This window comes from Schistocerca serialis, chromosome 11 (assembly GCF_023864345.2).
Source record: "Schistocerca serialis cubense isolate TAMUIC-IGC-003099 chromosome 11, iqSchSeri2.2, whole genome shotgun sequence".
In the NCBI taxonomy this organism is placed as follows: Eukaryota; Metazoa; Arthropoda; class Insecta; order Orthoptera; family Acrididae; genus Schistocerca; species Schistocerca serialis.
This window is the reverse complement of record NC_064648.1, coordinates 29544090-29565347: the sequence shown is the minus strand read 5'-3', so window position 1 is coordinate 29565347 and position 21258 is coordinate 29544090.

Here is a 21258-nt window from a genome sequence, read left to right as displayed (position 1 = left end):
ACTACGTTGCTGACATTTGCAGAAATGAAAAAAACAGAAGTCGACGTGAAGTGATCCAAGGCCCCAACTAGAAATATTTGTAGAAGCAAGAAACATTTAGATAGTTAAGTGCAGAACCATCCTCTGTGCACGTTCTGGTTTCCCATACATGCAGACTGGGTGTACAAAACATCAACTCAGGATACTGACAAGGCAGAATGAAGTGGATGTCTCCACCAGCTTCGGAAGGCCACTTACGGTTCTGCACCACAACTTGGTGGTGCCTCTGACATCAAAGGATGAGGACATGTGTGGTAACGTATATGCCACAACAGCTGAATGTGGGAGAACTGCCATTCTGTAATATATCAATACACAAATACATATGATCTATTCCACAGGTGAGGTCATCTGCTCACCCACAGTTGTACAGTGGAAAGATTGTAGATATAATACAACAGAGTTATTGCACATGTGACCAATTTAGTAGCTGGAACACACTGCAGCTCTCTTTGAGCATCCATCCCTGTTATATGTGAAGTCCATTGTCAAGTCGACATGTCACAATCTAGAGGCACTCTGACACTTCTGTTGGGTAAAAGTTGATACACATATCAGCAGGGTGACAGTTTGTTGAGTGGAACACATCATACCAAAACCCCTGTTTGTGGCACTCCAATAGGACCCTGTGACAATGGCCTAGACAATTAGCATCCAATGTCTTTAGATGTGACAGCAACTTGTGTGGCTAGTTGGAAGAACCTATTGATTCCCCTTGAGGTCCCAATAAATTAATTGAAATCATGACTACACAGCAGATATGATAGACTGCAAAATTAAAAAACTTAATATTTGACATTTTGCTAGACAAATTTTATCAATATATGTAGACTGTTAAAACATGAGATCTTTTTTTAAAACATTCCTTAATGTAAAGCTAATCTACAATGGTTGAATGCTTGTCTGTGTTTGTATCAACTGCTCAGTGTCCAACAGTGCAGTGAATGGGTATCTCCACCTGTATGTACAAGTTGAGGCTTAACTGCAGCAAAGTAGTATGTAGCTCTACATATAACTAGCTGCCAACACTTATGGTCATGATAGATGAAACTATATAATACTTCAGCAAAGAACAATGATATTCTGTCTGTGAGGTTGTCATCTGTGATGCATGTAATTCTTGTACTGTTGGACACTGCAAGTTTTTCAAGATTGGCAGTTTTTTTCCACAAGCAGCAGTACCTGTGATGGGTTTGTATAACCTACATTAATCAGTGACCGAGTTTGGGGTAATGCACAGCACCACAGAGAAAATGCTTGTACCGTGACAATGCTGAATGTCACGGCGCAACAGAAGTAGTCTAGAGAGCTGTATAAAAATGTCACTTGTCAGATGTATGATAAACTGTACATACGAGTCATGTTTCCCTGTTACTAAATGTCTAATTGCATTATTCTGGTTAACCTTAGTTGAACATGAAGTGCTTCTTAATCACTGAAACTCAATTGGAGTAAAAATCTGTTGGCAGTGCGCATTGAGAATATGGAAGACATAAAGAAATTTCATTTTATCACCAATGTGAAGAATGTGCATGACCTCTAGTGGGTATGGATGGCAAATGAAAGCAAATATCTAGCAACAAAGTTCTTGTAAAATATGTCCTGTTACTCTTTCATGAATATTGGACATGTATTCCTAGGTGTTATATTTAATGTGTGTCACTTGTTTGGAGGAACTCATTCCTGTTTGCGCTAAACACCATACTCATTTTGATGGCAACAAAGAGAGGCTTTATTATTTCAAGGATGTCCCAGAATATAGTACAGTGTCATATTTGTTCCCAGTATATTAGTTTAACACTTTCAGTACCAGCCCATTACTTATTCACGTCTGCAGAATACAGGCAATTTTGTCTGTGTTAAAAAATTAATGCCTTGGAGGATATCGGACATATAAATACAAAATTAACTCTATTTTAAGCCCATTTTGCTTGTGTAATATGCGACTATGATCAAAATTCTGTCTAGTATAACATGGACAAAATATATTATATATGACATTGCTTTCAGAAAATAAAGAGGCATCCATTCACATAGGTAGAGTAAATAAGTTCATATATTCATAATGGTGACTGTTGAATATTGTATTTAAATACAATAGCATGTTCTACATGGATTTATAATGTATTTTCACAAGAATGTGTTCAGGTCCAGAGAATATGGCAGCCAATTGAGGCCCATGGCAGTGGTCTCTGGGTACCCCAGAGGCAGAAAGTGGTCCCCAAAGTGCTCCACCAGGACATCAAACTCTCTCCTGCTTTGATTGGGTCGAGCTCCATCAGGCACTAACCACATCCTGTCGAAATGAGCGTCACTTTCGATAACGGTGATGAAATCATCTTACAAAACCTTCACATACCATTCCGTAGTCACTGTGCCATCGAGGAGTTATTCCGTGGCTGGACATTGCACACCACACAGTCACCCATTGAGAGTGAAGAGACATATTGATCCCAAAATGAGGATTCTCAGTTCCACAAGTGCACCAATTTCACTTACTGATGAACCTGTACAAACGAAAGTGGGCACCATTGCTAAACCAAACGACAAGGTGCTTACTAATTCCCATCATGCCATGCAGACAACTGTGCAGTTCAGAAGTTACAATGTTTTTATTTCATTTAGATGAATAAGTGTCACCCTGCACAAATCCAGTGCTTACTCCTGTCTTGGTCACAAGATCTTCTAGAATGATACAATGAACTTTTGGACCATAGCTCACACTTAGTCAGTGCCATTCCCTTCAGCTTCACTATTTGCCATAATGTGGTTCTGTCCTGTTTTTTTTGGCCATTTTTGAAGCAGTTATGCCACACCTTTAGTTGCTCGTGGCATTGTCATCGGAACCACATTTGCGCTTCTGATTGGTTCTTACTTAGCTGTTGCCAAGTTTTCGGCAAAACTTGATGCAGTATTGCTGCTCAGTTTTTTGTTGTTTTAAAACTTATAGAAATCATAATTAGATGAGCACCTGTGACACACCCTCCCACTAGCAGTTTGCATGCAACTGATTTTATACTAGCAGAGAGGAAAATCGACAGCTGCAGAAAGGTGTTCCCCACATATTTACTCAACAGAAACTTGTGCTTCACTCTTCCTATGTAAGGCTAGCTGATGGTTTTTAACCTTGTGAGATGAAGTGAATGCTTGATCAATTTATAAATAACTTGGAGTGTTTCTTGAGGTGTTAAACTAACTTCTCTGCAACAACTCTGATTACCTACAGGCTTGAAGTCCTGTGTCAAACTATTTGCACTTGGCCACGCATCACCCTCTTACTGAACAGTGCACCAAACAGTTGCTAGCCAGTCAGTTATGTTCTCATCCTGTCTTCTGCTTTAAGTCACTGATTGCCTAATGAAGTTATGTTTGAGAATTGTTATACACATCCTTATAACATAAGATGTTGCTCTCTTTCTCCTGTAGTAACTGACATCACTGTAGTCACTGGTTTTCTGTACAAAGTTAATCAGGTACATGTCCCTTCATAGTCCATGATGGTATTGCTTGGAATCTCCCAAAAGACTGCACATTCAATTACCTCCACTGTCTGGTTTATATGGTGACTGTTCGTGATGAATTTGGATTAAGTGAACAGTAAGTTAGTAAAATCTCATGGCCGCCAAAAGATTGAGGCACTTAATCTGTTACACAAAATCTTAAGCTACCAACCAGTACTTCTGTTTGCATTATGTCTGTGGTATGTCCGAACAGTTTCGAAGGCTTGATTAGCTTGTCAAGAAATAAGTATTTTGTCTCTTTATGTTATGCAAAGAAATTGACTGTAGCTTGAATTAAAGATCTGTCCAAACTTTCTCCCTTTTGTTGCATTTCAGTGGTGAAACATCTGTTTATGGCTCAGTGAATCAATATCGAACACACTGGATTTGTCAAAACCATTCTGTTGGCTTCTGTGTTAGAAATGTAACAATTAACTTCAAGTTTCAAATTTGCATAACTATGCTGAATTTAAAGGTTCATTGATTTTCTTCTGATCTTCCAACCCACTGATTAAGCCTATATTTTCAACCATCTAGTTGCAGAAACCCTGTACATCCTTTGTCATGTGAAATAACTGATTGACTACATTAGTCAGTATCAAACTGAAATGTCAAAGGTGATTCCATCTTTACATCATGTACAATTTCCAGGTACTGTCCACATTTTTACACCATTTCTAAGAAATGAGCACCAGTGTGATATGCAAAAACATGTCAGAATCACAAATATAAACTCTTTGTGGACAAATTTTGGGGAAAATTTGCAGCTTATGTGGGCCAGCATTACACAAAAATTAAAATAGTGCACATTTATATAATGAGGCATCCAATCTGCACCCTAACTTTAAGGGAGGAAAGAGATATCAGCTTTAATTTGTTTTATTTACAGAAAATTATCCTAACAAGTTTCTATTCTTAATCACTAGTGGAAGAATCATTGTCACCGTCTTCCCATAGAGCATAGTTCTCAGTTCCATCTTGTTAATATGTGATAAATTTTAAGGATTTTTTCCACCAGTGCTTGTGGAATGTGGAGTCCCATGCACGTTTCAGCCACTTACAAATCTGGCTGCTTGAGTTTCAACTTGGTGTGAACTTGTTTTCATCAGCCATCCATTATGTGTATTGCTGTTTAAGTGCAGATCTGGATGACTCGTTACCACAAACGTGTAGTGATTGCAGGACTTTGTTAGGCCTCCAGGCATAATAGTAGTCAGTTTTCTCTTTCCATAACTTATCTAGGACTTTCTCAGTTCAAAGTCCATCAAAGCTGTTCAGGAGCAACAAGTTCCACTTATCCAGTAACTCCAGGGTGATGTTGCCAAACATGGGTCACCCTGTCGACCACAGTCATTTCCATCCACTCCTTCAGTTTTGCTCTCACCAGTATGCCTTTCACTGAAATTTTTGGAGTAGTTTTCCTTTAAAATATAATGTAAGGTGGTAGCTTTCATCCATCACCAGTTACAAACATAGCTATTCATCTTTGCTTCTCATTGCCACCAGTTCATATCATGATGCTGGATTTCACTTACCTGTTCCTTGTAGAGCGGCATCTCAGAATGGACAGGCATTTGATCTGAGTTACCAAACACAGAAATGTTCACAGTGCAAATTTATCATGTAGTGATGAAAAATCACTTCTCTTCATCACCTGGATGCTATGGAGTTACAGTAGTTTTCCTCCATGGATCTAATCCATTTCATTGATCTGATGAAATAAAAATTTCTTACATCAATTTCAACTTTATCTTCAATAATGATAGAAGCTGAAGAAACGAATTAACATTTGTGGCATAGCTGGGTCTTGAACCCTGGTCTGCTGCCACACTAGGCAGATGTGCTGACCATTACATCACTGTAGCAGTATGGCTAACACAGGTGCACGGACTGCCATAGTCCAGTGCCTCCCTAACACAAATTTAAATTCATACCTTCACTGACTATTTGGGAAGGCAAAACTGGGCTGAAGTTGTGAGTAGATGTTAATGTTATGGAGGGCACTGGACTAGTGTAGAGCGTGGAGCTGTGCTAAACCTGCTGATACAGCGGTGTAGTAGTCAGCACATCTGACTTATAAGCAGGAGACCAGGTTAGTCCCAGCTGTGGCACAAATCAAATCACTCCTTCAGCTTCTCTCATCAGTTTCAATTCAAATATCCCGATAGTCAGCCCTCGCTAGTTTTGAAACCAGAGATGCCCAGTTCTTTGACTGAAGCCAGTGCTTGAGTAAGCACATTTGACTAGTAACCGTTCAGCCGTAATAGGAGTCCTTAGAGCCAGGCATGAATACGACCCTCACTCCTACTGTACTTTCTTCCCACAGTTTCTAGTGTTATTGTGTTCTTTTAATGTGCACCTGACATGTCAGACTGAAGCTGCAGTGCTACAATATAACAGGATCTATTGTTGGTGGAGCAGTACCAATCTTATTACAATTACCTCCACACACTCCAGTTTTTGTCCTTGAATTCAGGAAAAATGTGCAGATTATTTGTGTAAATATGGTGTGTTGAATGGGATCTATGGTACAGATTATCTAACCAGCGGTAAGATGGTAGTATGCTCTGTATACCTTACTGTCGTAATACTTTGAGAAATAATTGTACTACTTCTACTTCTTGCTGTTGTGCAGAAGGGGAAGCTATCTTGCTTTTGTCAACAAATACAGTTGTTCGGGTGTACCTCATGTGGAAAGAGGTGTAAACGTTGGTGGCAGACGGGCAGCAGCACACGGCAGGAGTAGCTCACTACGGGCCGTACGTCTACTTGGCGAGCGTCCACAGCGGAGAGGCGCCAGTCGTCCGGAGCGGCCCCTACGGATCCGTTACTGACGTGCTCGTATCTTCTGGCAAGTGTGGCAGACAGATCTGCCTGCTAGTTTTCTTCTTTCTCTGTTGGATGTCTGTTGATGAGATGCTCAGTGATGCAGAGGATTTTGGGAAAATACTGACAAGTGAACTGATATTGCCTCCACAGATTCTAAACTAGAGCGTCCTTAAGGACATGAAGCAAAATGTGAATGTATACATGCCAAAGTGCATGAAATACGGTAGCTGTAGTGAAGTAAAACAACCTGCAGGTCTTACTTGTTGGTTACATTACTGCATTACAGCCTAAATTTACTTAACATTCCTGTTGTGACCTAGTTAATAGGTAAAAGAATTGATCAGTACTTTGAAAGGTGATGGACGTTGATAAGCCCTTATTGGCATAGTAGCAACTTCCTTTGGTGTGCAGCCATACAAAGACTCAAACACTTGCATGTGTCTGAAACCCATATAATTGGAGAATTTCAGGTAAGTGACTGCATATAGGGTGCTCATATGACCTATTTTTGAGTGAAGCTAGGTTGCTTGGATCCTCCCCCAATCAAAGAAGTTAAAAGCTGATTGCAGAACGATTCTACAGCCCCAGCAAAAATTCTTTGTAAGGACCATAAGATAAGAGAAATTAGGGCTCATATGGAGCATATTGACAATTATTTCACCCTCATTCTGTTTGCAAGTGGAACGGGAATGCAATGGCTGGTATTGATACAGGGTACCCTCTGACACGCAATGTATGGTACTTGTGGAGTACGTATGTAGATGTAGAAACTGAAGACAAAAAAATTAAAGTAGAATGAACACAGTGAAAAATTTCAGATTGTCAGTAACTGTTGAGATGGTGTGTGTGTGTGTGTGTGTGTGTGTTTGGGAGGGGGGGGGGGGGTTCGGCCATTACCTATTTTCCATATACGGTAGAAGACTGTGTGGTTTAGTTCTATTATATCTAATCAATCTTTCTTTACCTTTTTTTTCCTATAACTTCCTTCCCTATCTCTTCAAACACCCATCCCCTGATTATGTCACTTTGTTATAGCAAATGCTAGACTGATCAGTAAATGTTTTCTAAAACAGGAAATTAAGTGAAATTTGATTCATACAAATTTGGTAGGTGATATTTATAAGGACACACCTATTTATTCAGCAGTAAAGCTTCAGTTCAGAATATGATTAGGAGTAATCCACTTACAGGCCTGTATCACTAACGTCCTCAGAAAGGTCACAATTCATAGTAATAGGTGGAAAGTCATCGAGTAAAACAGAAGTTATGTCCGGGATTCCCCAGGGAAGTGTTATAGGCCCTCTGTTGTTCCTGATATATATTAACCACATAGGAGACAATCTGAGTAGCCATCTTAGATTGTTTGCAGATGATGCTTTCATTTACCATCTTGTAAAGTCATCAGATGATCAAAATGACTTGGAAAATGTTTTAGATAAGGTATCTGTATGGTGCAAAAAGTGGCAGTTGACCCTGAATAAAGAAAAGTGTGAAGTTATTCACATGAGTACTAAAAGAAATCAGCTAAATTTCAATTATGCGATAAGTCACACAAATCTGAAAGCTGTAAATTCAGCTAAATACTTAGAGATTACAATTACAAATAACCTAAACTGGAACAATCACATAGATAATATTGTGGGTAGAGCAAACCAAAGACTGCGATTCATTGACAGAACACTTAGAAGATGCAACAGGTCTACCAAAGAGACTGCTTACACTACGCTTGTCTGCCCTATTCTGGAGTATTGCTGTGTGGTGTGGGATCCACATCAGATGGGATTGACGGATGACATGAAAAAAGTACAAAGAAGGGCAGTTTGTTTTGTATTATCGTGAAACAGGGGAGATAGTGTCACAGACATGATATGTGAATTGGAGTCGCAATCATTAAAACAAAGGAGTTCTTCGTTGTGACAGGATCTTCTCATGAAATTTCAATCACCAGTTTTCTCCTCCAATTGTGAAAACATTCTGTTGGCACACACCTACATAGGGAGAAATGATCATCACAATAAAATAAGAGAAATCAAGGCTTGCACAAAAAAATTTAAGTGCTCATTTTTCTCGCGTGTCGTTCGAGAGTGGAACGGTAGAGAGACAGCTTGAAGACACTTTATTGTGAATGGCAGAGTAATCACGTAGATGTAGATGATGCAGTAGTGTGTCAAAATATGCACAATGCATCGTTCTGCTATGGAAGTGATAAAATGGACTCATTTTCATGAAACAAAAAGGCAGTGGTACAGCTACTGTCATTTTGTTTCTCATATTTTAATGGTACTCACTATAACACAATTCTACTATTACAGGTAAGAATTTTATGCAGACATACTTGATTTACCTTGAACTTACATTTAAACCTGTAAGTAGCTGAAAAGTAAATTAATGTGTAAGCATTATTGATATCAGGGGAAAATGGATTGTTCCTTTATTTGGATTTTTACATTGAATTAATGCTTGTTTCAATTTGTATGAATTGTGAAGAAAATTTAGTCTTATGCTAAGAACATGACAGTTTAAATTTTCTTCCAAAGTAAGATTTACACAACAGTAAACATTGGATTATACATGCTGTTTGCAGTGAGTTGGGGGAAGAAAATTTTGTATCTTGTCCACTCATCGCAGTAGACTGACCCAAAACATGTGATGAAGCAGCATCAACTTGACTTCTCAATGACGAGTATGATGTATATTAATGTAGTATTAATCACGTGCTTTTAACATACTCTTTGTCAGGAATTAACCTCACACAAACATGAAACAAAGTTCATGCAACTAGCATAAACACATCAGATGTACAAAAATGCTAGTAAAAACTTGCTGTTAGCAGTAATTTTTTTACATGGTACAGCATCTAAAGAGTTTAGCCAATAACCAACTAGGCAGACTTTCTGATCTAACCACCTAAATTAGAGACCATGTTATTTCCACTTAATTTGGTGGGAAATTTTTTAAGGATATTTTTCAGATAGTGCTATTGTGCAGCAGTGATATGCCATATTCCTGGAGCAAAGAAAAAGTAAAAAATGTTATCCTAAAAGAAAGACACATGTAGACAAAGGCAGGTAAAACATAGTCCAAGAGGACATAGCTGAAAGAAAGCAAGTTGTGCCAGATTTTCAATTTTTATATAAAAGCATTAATTACATTGATTTGCATATTTAAGCAGTTTTGTTGCATGCTTTAGCACTTTTGTTACAGTTTCTAAGTGCTGCTGTAATTCTTTCAGTCACTATGGTTTGCACTGTAATATTGTCTGAAGAGCAGTTGCATGCCTCACTGTGTCTTTGCTTTCCCGTTTCCCAAATAAATACTTCGTAAGTTATCAGATGTAGCCATCTAATCATTAGCATTCTTCTGTGAGACTGTATTTCAAAAATGTTCTATTCTTCTCTGCACCGTCAGTGTTTCCCCAGCACAAAATGCTACACTCCAAATAAATTCCTTCAGAAGGAGTTCCTATTACTTAAATTTTTGATTTTGCCCCAAGTTTTTCAGAGAAACTTCTCCAGCTATTGGCAGTCTGTGCTTTGTTCTCTTTGCTTTGGCCATACCCACTGCCCAAATAACTCTGGCAGTACATAGACTAGATTAAGAAATAAACTCTACAGCATTGCTTGCTTTAAGTTCATTTACATTACCTTTGATTTAGATTTTTTTTTTGTTGATATTGAACTGCTAGTAGAGGGATTTAATTCTGCCAGTGTTTTAATTTTCTAGTCTATTGCCAACACTATAAGCAAAATAAACTGCTTCACCATGTGCTTTAGGGTAGGATTTTCTTAAGTACATGCATATTGTGTAGGTTTTGTATGCATTAGTCCTTCATCTATTGACTGACCGAAGATGACCACAATGTGGTAAAAACGAAAGTTTCCAAATTCTCCTATAATTTTCGTAAAAAAAAAAATTCAGCACAATTTTCCTTTTTCCAAAGCATTATATTTTTGTGCAAAACTTAAAATATCCAAAATCTGAGTCTCAGTGTAATAACTATGGGAAGTTTGCCAGGCAACTACATGAAAATTATATTCAAGGTTATAAAATTGCCTCTGCTTCATAGATTAGGTTGCCAGCATGTTGTGATCCACCATTCCTCCACTACATAGGTCTCAGCAAAGTCTTTTTCCTGTCATCAGTAATCAGTAGCTTGGTAGGCTTAGATTCTGTTCAAAATGTGTGCTCAGCTGATGGACTTCTTTTCAGGATCACAACAGCGAAAACTCACCAGTAACAGTATTACAAATAAATTTAAAGTGCTGTTGCAGTTTTTTTCTCCACCTATTGGTGTTGTTTAGTCAGTTTATGGATAATCCATTAAAGCTTTTCAAATTGAACTGCTGATGTTACATTATCACACCAATGCCCAATGTTTCAGTAATACTAATGTCAGTATTACTAAATCATTGCTCAAACAATGGCAATATTTTCATCAGTAACAGTAACTCTTGGGCATTCAAGAAATAGTGCAATGAGAAATCACTAAACTCCTTTGAATTTGTTTTAACAATTGTAGTTGATGTAGATGGGTGCTCTTTCACCAAATTCATGTCTAAACTGAGCTTCATTGTTCAAGCATTAATGATGTAAAAATTGTAAAAAATAGTCTTGAATTGTTTAGCTAATTTTTGATAATCCAAATGTTGGAGCAAGTCAGGACAGAGCAGAAAGTTCAAAAAACATTAAAAACACTGGTTTACATCTCTCTGTGTCATCAGGATACTGGATTATGACTAACATCTTGGATGTTATAGTCAAAACATTGGCATTGGCAAAGGGAATGGAGGTAAATTTGAATAACCGTTATACAACCTTCACTGGGTGTAGTGAGAAAACCGTACTTCAGGATATTTCCCACAGCCTAGTTCATATAACCATGTAGAAAGCCTTAGCATAGTCAAAATTCAGTGCAAGACAGGATAATAAATTTGGAGCTTTGACTGCTGTTGAATGGTATGGAGTCAGTATTGAGTGACATAGTAATCCACCCACATCCTTCAGTTTAATTTGATATTGAGTATGATTAAGCTTACCTAGTTATCAGAAAGGCACAGATTCCAAAGGAAACAATTAGAAATGTGAAGATTAGTTCTACACTTCTCCACAAGTGGATTATATCCTAATGAGTGGAAACATTCATAATTAGAAATAAATTTTGAATAGTTGAATTAGTTATTAAAGAAACTGCAGTTAAATGAAACTTCAATTATACAGAGAAATAAGGTTACCAATGGAACACTACTGAAACCACTTACATTTGATTAAAGTTAAGTGTACATAAAAATTAATAATATGGGTATGGGCAACAAGTCATGGCTCACAAGAAGCTGATTTGTATTGACAAGTCATTACAAAACTTGGAGTACATAGTGAGCACTCAACATTAAGCTCTTTAAGATCAAAACTGAATTACTACATTGTGGCACAGTTATAAGTGTATTGTTAAAGTTATCTTAACTGTTACTCCTTTTGGAAAAGGAACTGTTCAAAATACTTAAAATTCAGTGTTGGAAACATAGATATCAATCTATATGTGCAGACAGGACAGACAAATGAAAATTTTTACCCACACCTGCCACTCACTACGCGGATGCACCAACCACTACACCACACTGGCGCAGTGGCTTTGCACAACTGCAGACTACCCTAGCACATGTCTCCTCAATCGACATTCCTGTTCACAACTCAGCCCACATGGTATTCCCCCAAACTTGACCAACATTGCACAGGTTCTCCAAATGTGTTGGAATAGCATCTCAGCATTGGACAAGGTGTGAATAGAAAACTGGATTGAGGGTGGCGGGCTAAGATAGTCTGTGCAGGTGTCCAAAGACACTGTGCAAGGATGGTGTAGTGGTAGTGCATCTGCCTAGTGAGGTAGTGAGGAGAAGTGGGCTCAAATTTTGGCCCCTCTACAAATTTTCATTTGTCACTTCAGTCTGTGTGCAAGCACCTAAAATGTTTGAGATTATAGAACTGTATAGTGTAATTTGATAATGACAACTGATGACAGATCAACAGAATACAGACACTGATATTTACATTTACCAAGACACACAAAAATGGTTAGCATGTTTGGCTGAGAGTTAAAGTAAACTCTTCTTCCAGATTCAATAATTTTGACAGTTATGAAGTGTTCCTTTCAAAAGTTAGTAAAATTGATTGCAGTAAAATATTTGCACAGGGAATTTGATTAATCAACAAGAAATTGTTTCTCAACTTACCGTAACTGCCAGAGAGTAAGGCTAAGTTTCTCTCAGACTGAAGTTTCTGGAGCTCATGTGATTATCAGTGTTAAGGGGAACAGAATGTCGACCCTGGTTGTGGTAAGTTACATGGATCAGTAGCAACTGTAGAAGAATCATTAAGTATGTACAACTGTTTTGTCCAAAAACCTCCCCAGAGGATAGAAAGTCTTTCACAGAACTGAGTCTGAAATGGCCCAGTATTACTGTGAAGCTCCTGGCATCGTGTATTAGCTCAGCACAGTAATGTTAACTGTGGCTGCTCTTCCAGTTGTGAATTATTCTAGGCATACTTTGGCCAAACTATACTGGTACTTCAAAGTTCTGCTGAAGCCTCTTAATAAATTAACATTGTTCTGTGACCCAGCAGAATTCTATTTGCTCTCTCATCCACAAAGTGTTACTGCCCTAGGTCTCCATGCGGAGGCATACTTACTGCCACCCTGTCTCACTGGCAGCTAATTGGCATCTACAGGCTCTTCAGAAATTCCTGTGACAAACTTCAAGGACCTGTAGAGGGAGTGGATACACAATATTTTGAATAACAAACTGTCAGGAAACATATTGTTTCTGTTCTAAGACAGCTTGAGTGGAAGGAAGTGCAGCACATCATAACCGACAATGGTCCTGCAACCTTGATGTTTTTAAAAACGTGTGAGACCAGTTCTTGAAAGCTGCATCACTGAATGTCTGTCAGGAAATGTGGTTTCAGCGTGATGGTGCACCACTTCATGTCAGACATGCAGTTCACACACACATCAACAGACAATATGGTATAGTGAAAAATGGATAGGCTGAGTTGGTCCCTAGCTGACACGATTGACAAATTTAACTCCTGTGGACTATTTTGCATGGAGTCATATGCAAAGTTTCCGACTCCCATAGAGACAGGAGGAGGATCTACTGGCATGAGTTCTGGCTGTTGCACCAGAAACTGAAGAGACATTAGTGGGATGGAGTGTACAATGTGCTTCAGAAGTACAATGTCACTAACATTAGTGGTCACGACATTGAGTTGCTGTCGTAATGCATCGGTACTGTCCTGTAAGTACATTATGCTGGGTTCTTTTTCGTTTCGGAATAAGGTAAACATATAATGTAAAAAGTGCTAATACAAATGTGCTAAAGTGATAAATGGATGTTTTGCTAAGTTTCCTTTTGAATTTTTATCTAATAATTATACTGCATCACACCTAATTAAATTCCTCTACCAGAAACAGAAGAGCTAGACATCTGAAATGAGACTATTGCACAACAGAAACAGTACATTTCCAGACATGGGCTCCTATTCAAAATATTACATACTCAATACCCTCTAAAAGTTCTCGAAGTTTGTAATGGGAATTTTGAGAACATCAACAAAAACAAAATGAGGATAATGGAATGTAGTCGAATTAAGTCGGTTGATGTTGAGGGTATTAGATTAGGAAATGAGACACTTAAAGTAGTAAAGGAGTTTTGCTACTTGGGGAGCAAAATAACTGATGATGGTCGAAGTAGAGAGGATATAAAATGTAGACTGGCAACGGCAAGGGAAGCGTTTCTGAAGAAGAGAAATTTGTTAACATCGAGTATAGATTTAAGTGTCAGGAAGTCATTTCTGAAAGTATTTGTATGGAGTGTAGCCATGTATGGAAGTGAAACATGGATGATAACTAGTTTGGACAAGAAGAGAATAGAAGCTTTTGAAATGTGGTGCTACAGAAGAATGCTGAAGATTAGATGGGTAGATCACATAACTAATGAGGAAGTATTGAATAGGATTGGGGAGAAGAGGAGTTTGTGGCACAACTTGACTAGAAGAAGGGATCGGTTGGTAGGGCATGTTCTGAGGCATCAAGGGATCACCAATTTAGTATTGTAGGGCAGCGTGGAGGGTAAAAATCGTAGAGGGGGACCAAGAGATGAATACACTAAGCAGATTCAAAGGGATGTAGGTTGCAGTAGGTACTGGAAGATGAAGAGGCTTGCACAGGATAGAGTAGCATGGAGAGCTGCATCAAACCAGGCACAGGACTGAAGACCACAACAACAACAGTTTATTAATATAATTAAGTTACATATAAGGTGTAATTAGCTACTGCATTTGTTTGAAATGTGAAAATATATATTGTTTGGTTTGTTTAGTTCCAAAACTTATTTTATCACAAAATATTCATGACCCACATACTAGTATCAATACTGTAATTTATTAATTTATGTGTAATAACACTTACATGGAATTTTATTAGAAATATGCCTCTACTTGCTCGCCATGTCATATGATGAACAGTCATTACACAACAGACTTACCCCAGCATGTTCTTTAGAAACTGTGACACCTATCATTTTGTTGATTCACTTGCTTCTCCTTTGATCTTTGGCAAGAATCACACCGTTTTCTTTTCAGATTTGGAACATCGTCTTCCTGGGTATCGTATTCTTTTTCCTGTAGGCGATCCTCAAAGCCTGAGGATATTATTGCTGAATGAATGTGTTGTGTTCTGCACTGGGGCAACAGGATTCATCATTCACTGTGAGGTTTGACTACTTCTTTTCCTAGTTCTGGGAGGAATTCTCTTCTTGCATTTTTACTTCTCATATCATGTAAAAATTTACAATACTGAACATGATCATTGAGACAAGCTAAATCTAGTGTATCAAAAAATACAGCAAGTGTTCACCTTCTTGTTCCATGTTTCACTGAATAATGTCTAGCCATCTTATCAACTGTACCAACTCCTGACTTTGCGTCATAGAACATTATTATTACAGGTTTTTTGTGCTAATGCTCACTTTCATCAAATGTTTGGTGTAAAGTGGACAACAAAATGACTGATATATTTTGTGTAGGAATATATGAAGCTAAAACAGTATTCTGTCCACACCCAAAAGTGGTCAATAATGGATGACTCTGTTGTGATGGCGACATTTCATTTGGTATCTCTTTGTGGTTGGCCCAAAAAGTTCTCACAAGTGTCAATTTTTTAGCAAGAAGTTCTTGTCCCACACAAAAACTTGTCAAAAAGTTATCAGTGGTAATGTTCCTACCACTTCCCTTCAGATTATCAACTAAATCATGTACTACTTATTTCCCTTGATTTATTTCCCTTCATTCAGCTGATTTCCCCATATACACTTGTGCAGTTATGACATAGTTGGTCTCACAATCTACAGCAGCCCACCTTTTTATCCCACAGTTTCCATGTTTCAAAGGAATGTACACCTTGAATGGACACTGTCCTCTGACAGTACACAGGTGCTCATAAACTCTAATATAAGATCCAGGGACATAAGATGAAATGCATGCATCAATGAACATTTCAAACACAGCCCTTATAGGTTCAGCTTTTCTTTCTTCCCTTGTAAATTTATCATCAGAGCAGAGGCACATCAAAATATCACAAAATCTTCAAAAGCTCATTGTGGCCCGAAAAATAGGTAAGCCATACTCTTCTGACCAAACTTCACTCAAAGGGTTCCCATGTGCCTTATGCAAGCCAGCTATTAAAAGTAGACCAAAGAATGCCTGCAGCTCTGTAGAATCAAGTTCAATCCAGTGTTCAGGAGTTGGGTACAGAATTTCATTATACTTTGCATGGTTATTGGTATGCATTACTATTACACTCTGCATGTGATTGGTGATAAAAAGTCTGAAACAATCTGCCCTTGTCTGTAATTGAGTTCTAAGGGGATGTGGAATGTGTGCAGCTTCACAGAGTACATTTCTTGAAACCTGCTTGCACACATCAGGTAGGACTATGTTATATCTTATCTCTCCACTTCTAGACATGAAAGTAAATACACTTGTTACATAAATACCATTATCACCTTCTTCACAGTCACTTATACCCACTTCACCTCTGATCTTCCTCTATCAAATCTCCAATCCTTATTTTGAAAAATTGATTCACTATTGCTATCACTTTTCTGTAAATCTGTCAAAGACTGCTCGAGACTGTAGACCCTTGCAAAACGTATATCACCATCTATGACAAATAAACTACAACACCACATCTTCCTTCCACAAAACTCAATTCCAAACTGTGAATTGGTTGTAACAATGCATGTGAACACATTTTCTATTCATTGTTTACCACAAAGTGCAAATGAATGTTGGTTTATAAGGTGCACTGTTGCTAAGATATATTTTCATAACAAAACTTATATACAACACTGAAAATCCCATATTGTATTACTGCAATATTTTCAGATCCCTCTGCAAACATTTCAAATTGTTGTGCTACCAGCTATAATATAATTCTAAATATTTTACCCAGTTATAATAAAAAGTCATTGAACAAATTATATGGGGGAAGATAGTCTATACCCACCTTACAACTGTTTATTTGTAGTTAAACGAGGCCCGTTCTATTTTTGAAAGCATAAATCATAATCCACTACTGTCTTGCTGGGCCTAGGAATAAAGGAATGCATCGAGAAGAAAGGAGAAGACTTGATCAGGGTGAAGACGGAGATATGGTGGCAAGACAGAAGATGATGGAGAGGCCTATGTTCCATACAGACCTGGCCAGAGGCTGGAAACTCCATGATGATGATGATGATAATTTGTAGTTAAATGAGCCTTTGGGTCTAAAAAGACCCCAGACATTATGCGAGTGTTAAGGTGTACAATATTATGTTAAAGGAACAAAGATGTATTATAGTTAGAAACTCTCGAGACAGTTTAACTGTGAGTGAACAGATACCTGGTCTTCTTTCATCTGGTATTTGAGAAATAGTACTTACTCCTTGCCAACAAAGCTTACACACAATTTAAAAATTTTTCTCATGGTAACCCATTGCAGTCTTTTGTAGAAAAATACAAGCTATATGTTCTAAGAGAAAGTATACGTTTTTAATACCACTACAGGTGATGCTAATTACTTTTTGCACAAATCAACGGCTAGAAAATGTTACGATTGGTGAAAGTTTTAAAATAATGTTTCCACATTACACTTGCAGGATGCAAGCCTTACGACAAATAATGCTAACCTATCTCACTCAACTCCACAAACCTTACAATACTGAGGGATGCTTGCTTTTGTGTAAAGGAGAGATATTACTGAGGCGGAAGAATATGTTTAGGGTGAAGTGAGCTTAAGAGGTGTGAATGAACAGTAGCATTAGTTTTGTAACTCGAATTTCATAATCACATACCCATATCTTAGTTATGTTTCATCATTTGATTAAACTGACATTTGTTATCCTTGTAAAATTGTGTTTGAATAAGTACAATCTTTCTAAGTATGGCTGATGAAGAGAGTAATTCATGTTGCTTTTTAAATTGAGAGTTTTTACGAACAATTTTTGTAGTTAAATGCTTATTAAATGACAACTTTTTAGATGTGTTACCTGAGAAACCCATTAATTGTATGTTGTACAGTCATCATTTGTGTACTTTGAATTTTCCTTTATTGGCATTAGACTGTGCTTCAAGACATTTCCAATGTTGTTAACTCCAGAGGCTTCAATGAAAAAGCCATTACAAACTCAAACAAACTCAGGAAGTTTAACCCCTCAACATAAAACCCTGAATTCTGAGTACACTCAGGCAACTCGAGAACAGATCTTTAAAACATTAAACCCTACATTTATCTGTTTCAGGACTGGTAGTCAGGTGTTCAGCTCCTAGAGAACAACTGGTCTGCATTTGTAGCATGTTTCAGTTGAGGTGGATGGCAATAGATACCTTTACTGAGTGCAGTTTTGGATACTTAAAACATGCACTTTTAGACTCTCCTGTATTGTTTAAACAATGCTTTCAAAGAGGATGGCAATAGTGAACCTGTGTTTTGTGCAGAAACAATAAATTATGGATAAAATTATTTAATTGGACACATAAAAAATCTACTCGTCAACCAGTGGCAGAACACACACATAAAAGACTGTTGTGGATGGCTAGCTTTCAGAGCCAGTGGCTCCTTCTTCAGGCAGAAGGGTTGAAGGGGAAGGAAGAAGGGATAAAGAAAAGGACTGGAGGGGTCTAGGAAAGGGGTAGATTTTAGGAAAGTCACCGAGAACCGTGGGTCAGGGGAGACTTGCCATACGGAATGAGAAGGAAAGACTGATTGTTGGGGAATGCATTGGATCTGAAAACCTCAGAGCTTACAGGTGGAAGACAGGGTAATATGCAAGCAGAGATTACTACTAAATCAAGGTGCATGAGTTAGTAAGAGCGAGAAGCTAAGTGCATTGTATGTAACAGAAGTGGGAGGGGGCAGTGAAAAAAGGGAAAGACAGTGAATGATGTAGAACAGAGTGAAGCAAAGAGTAGTTTCAGAGAAGAAAAGCTGTGATGGAAGAAATTAACGTCAATTAAGGTCAGGTGGGTGGCAAGAGCCAGGGACATGTTGTAGTGCTAGTGCCCAGCTGCAGAGTTCTGAGAAACTGATGTCTGAAGAGGATATTGTGAGTTGTCAGTATATACCCTCTGCCTATGCCCATTCATCTTAATTGATTATTTGATAGTAGTCATGCCAATGTAGAGGGCTGAACAATGTTTACATAATAGCTGGATAGGGATGTTCTGGGGTTCCGTGAGTCTTGAGACCCCTGGTTTGGTTTGAATACTTGATGACATATTTACCATATGGACTCAAAGTGATGCTGAACTGCTTAAATTTCTGGAGTCTCATAATACCTTCTCCCAGTTAAATTTCACATAGTCTTATTCCAAATCACGTGCCACTTTCCTTGATGTTGATCTCGTCCTCACTGAAGGCCAGCTACACACTTGTGTCCACATTAAACCTAGCAACAAACAACAGTACTTACATTTTGGCAGCTGCCATCCTTTCCATGTTGAACATTCCCTCCCATAGAGCCTTGGCATCTGAGGCAAACGTATTCGTTCAGATGCAGACACTTTACAGCAATAAACCACCATTTTCACCTCAGCCTTCACTGCACGTAATTACCCCACAAGCCTAGTTAAAAAGCCAATTTCTCAGGCCATTACATTCAATCCTGGTACTGCTGATCCCTCCACAAAACAGCTTCAGAGCACACTATTGGTGACTCCTGGTCTGGAATGTGTTAATCAGCTACAATGACAGGGCCATGACTTCCTAAAATCGTGTCCTGAAATGAGATCCATTCTGTCAGACATTTTTCCCAATGCATCTATAATAGCTTTCGATCGCTCTCTCCATCTCCGCAATATTCTTGTCGGACCCTATGCTCCTTCTGCACCCATATCCCTACCCTATGGCTCCTACCCCTGTCATGATCCTGTATGCACCCTCCTGCCGCCACCTGTAACAGCCCTGTAACTGGCAAAACATGTACTATCAAAGGGAAAGCCACCTGCAAAACATCTGACATATACCAGCTAATACGTAAACACTGTTCATCCTTCTACATTGGCATGACTCCCACCAAATTATCAATCAGGATGAATGGGCACAGGCAGAGAGTATATACTGGCAACTTGCAATATCATGTTGCAGACCACGCTCTACAACATGACATTCACGACATCGGTGCCTGTTTCTCCACATGTCTGGATTCTTCTCTCAGACACCAGTTTCTCAGAACTCCGCATGTGGGAACTAGCTGTACAACATGTCCTTGGTTCTTGCCACGAACCTGGCTAAAATTTACGTTAATTTCTCAGCTTTTCTTTGCTGTAACTACTCTCTGCTTCAGTCCGTTTTAGTTTTCTACATCTTTAATTGTCTTTCCCATCTATTTTTGAGCGCCCATTCCCACCCCTTTTACACACAATGCACTTAGCTTCTCACTCTTATTAACATGTGCACAATGTTTTAGTAGCGATCTCTGTCTTCCACCTTTAAGTACTCATGTTTTCAACCTTGTCTAATGCAGTAATCAACAATTGATCTTACCTTCTCATCCCGTACTTTAAGTCTCCTCTGGCCTGTGGTTCTGGATGACTTTCCCAAAATCTACCCCTTTTTCCTAGACCTCTCCAGTCCGTTTCCTTCAACCTTCTTCCTTCCCTTCAACCCTTCTGCCTGAAGAGGTAGCTACTGTCTCTGAAAGCTTGCCAACTACAACTGTCTTATGTGTGTGTTCTGCTGCCGCTTGGTGAGTAGATTGTTTATCTATCCAATTAAATGAGCTTGACACTGTGTTTAATTGTCAAGAAACTGAAGAGTAATGTTGTTTCATTGGTTACTGAAAGCAATGACAGTTTGTCAATTGAGTGACAGGTGCTCACCAGTGTTACAAGATAAATACATTCACTGTGCTCCAGCCAGCTCCACCACTTATGTACACAAGAAATTTTTGTGGAATACATGGTTGGACTTCATAGCTACACACAAACAGAAATAACTTCATGTTTCAGGATATTTTAGTCCAAGTCCAGTGCATGAGTATACGAAGTCTGTTCAAAAAATTACGCAACTTGTTCCACAAAATTTTTCTACACGTGTCTTTTACTTGTTGTGTACAGTCTGCTTTGAAATACTCTTCCACAATTGGTACACTGCTTCCAACACCATTTCCACTTCTGGAAGCAGTCTTGGTACACCACTTTCTAGACTGTGCAAAGTACCATCTACAAATTTTTAACTCATCTATCATTGCAAAATCTTCATCCTTTTGACAGGGTTTTCATCTTTGGAAACAAAAGAAGTCCACAGCAGTCAAGTCTGGGGAGTATGGAGGATGAGGCAGCACACTGATTTTGTTTT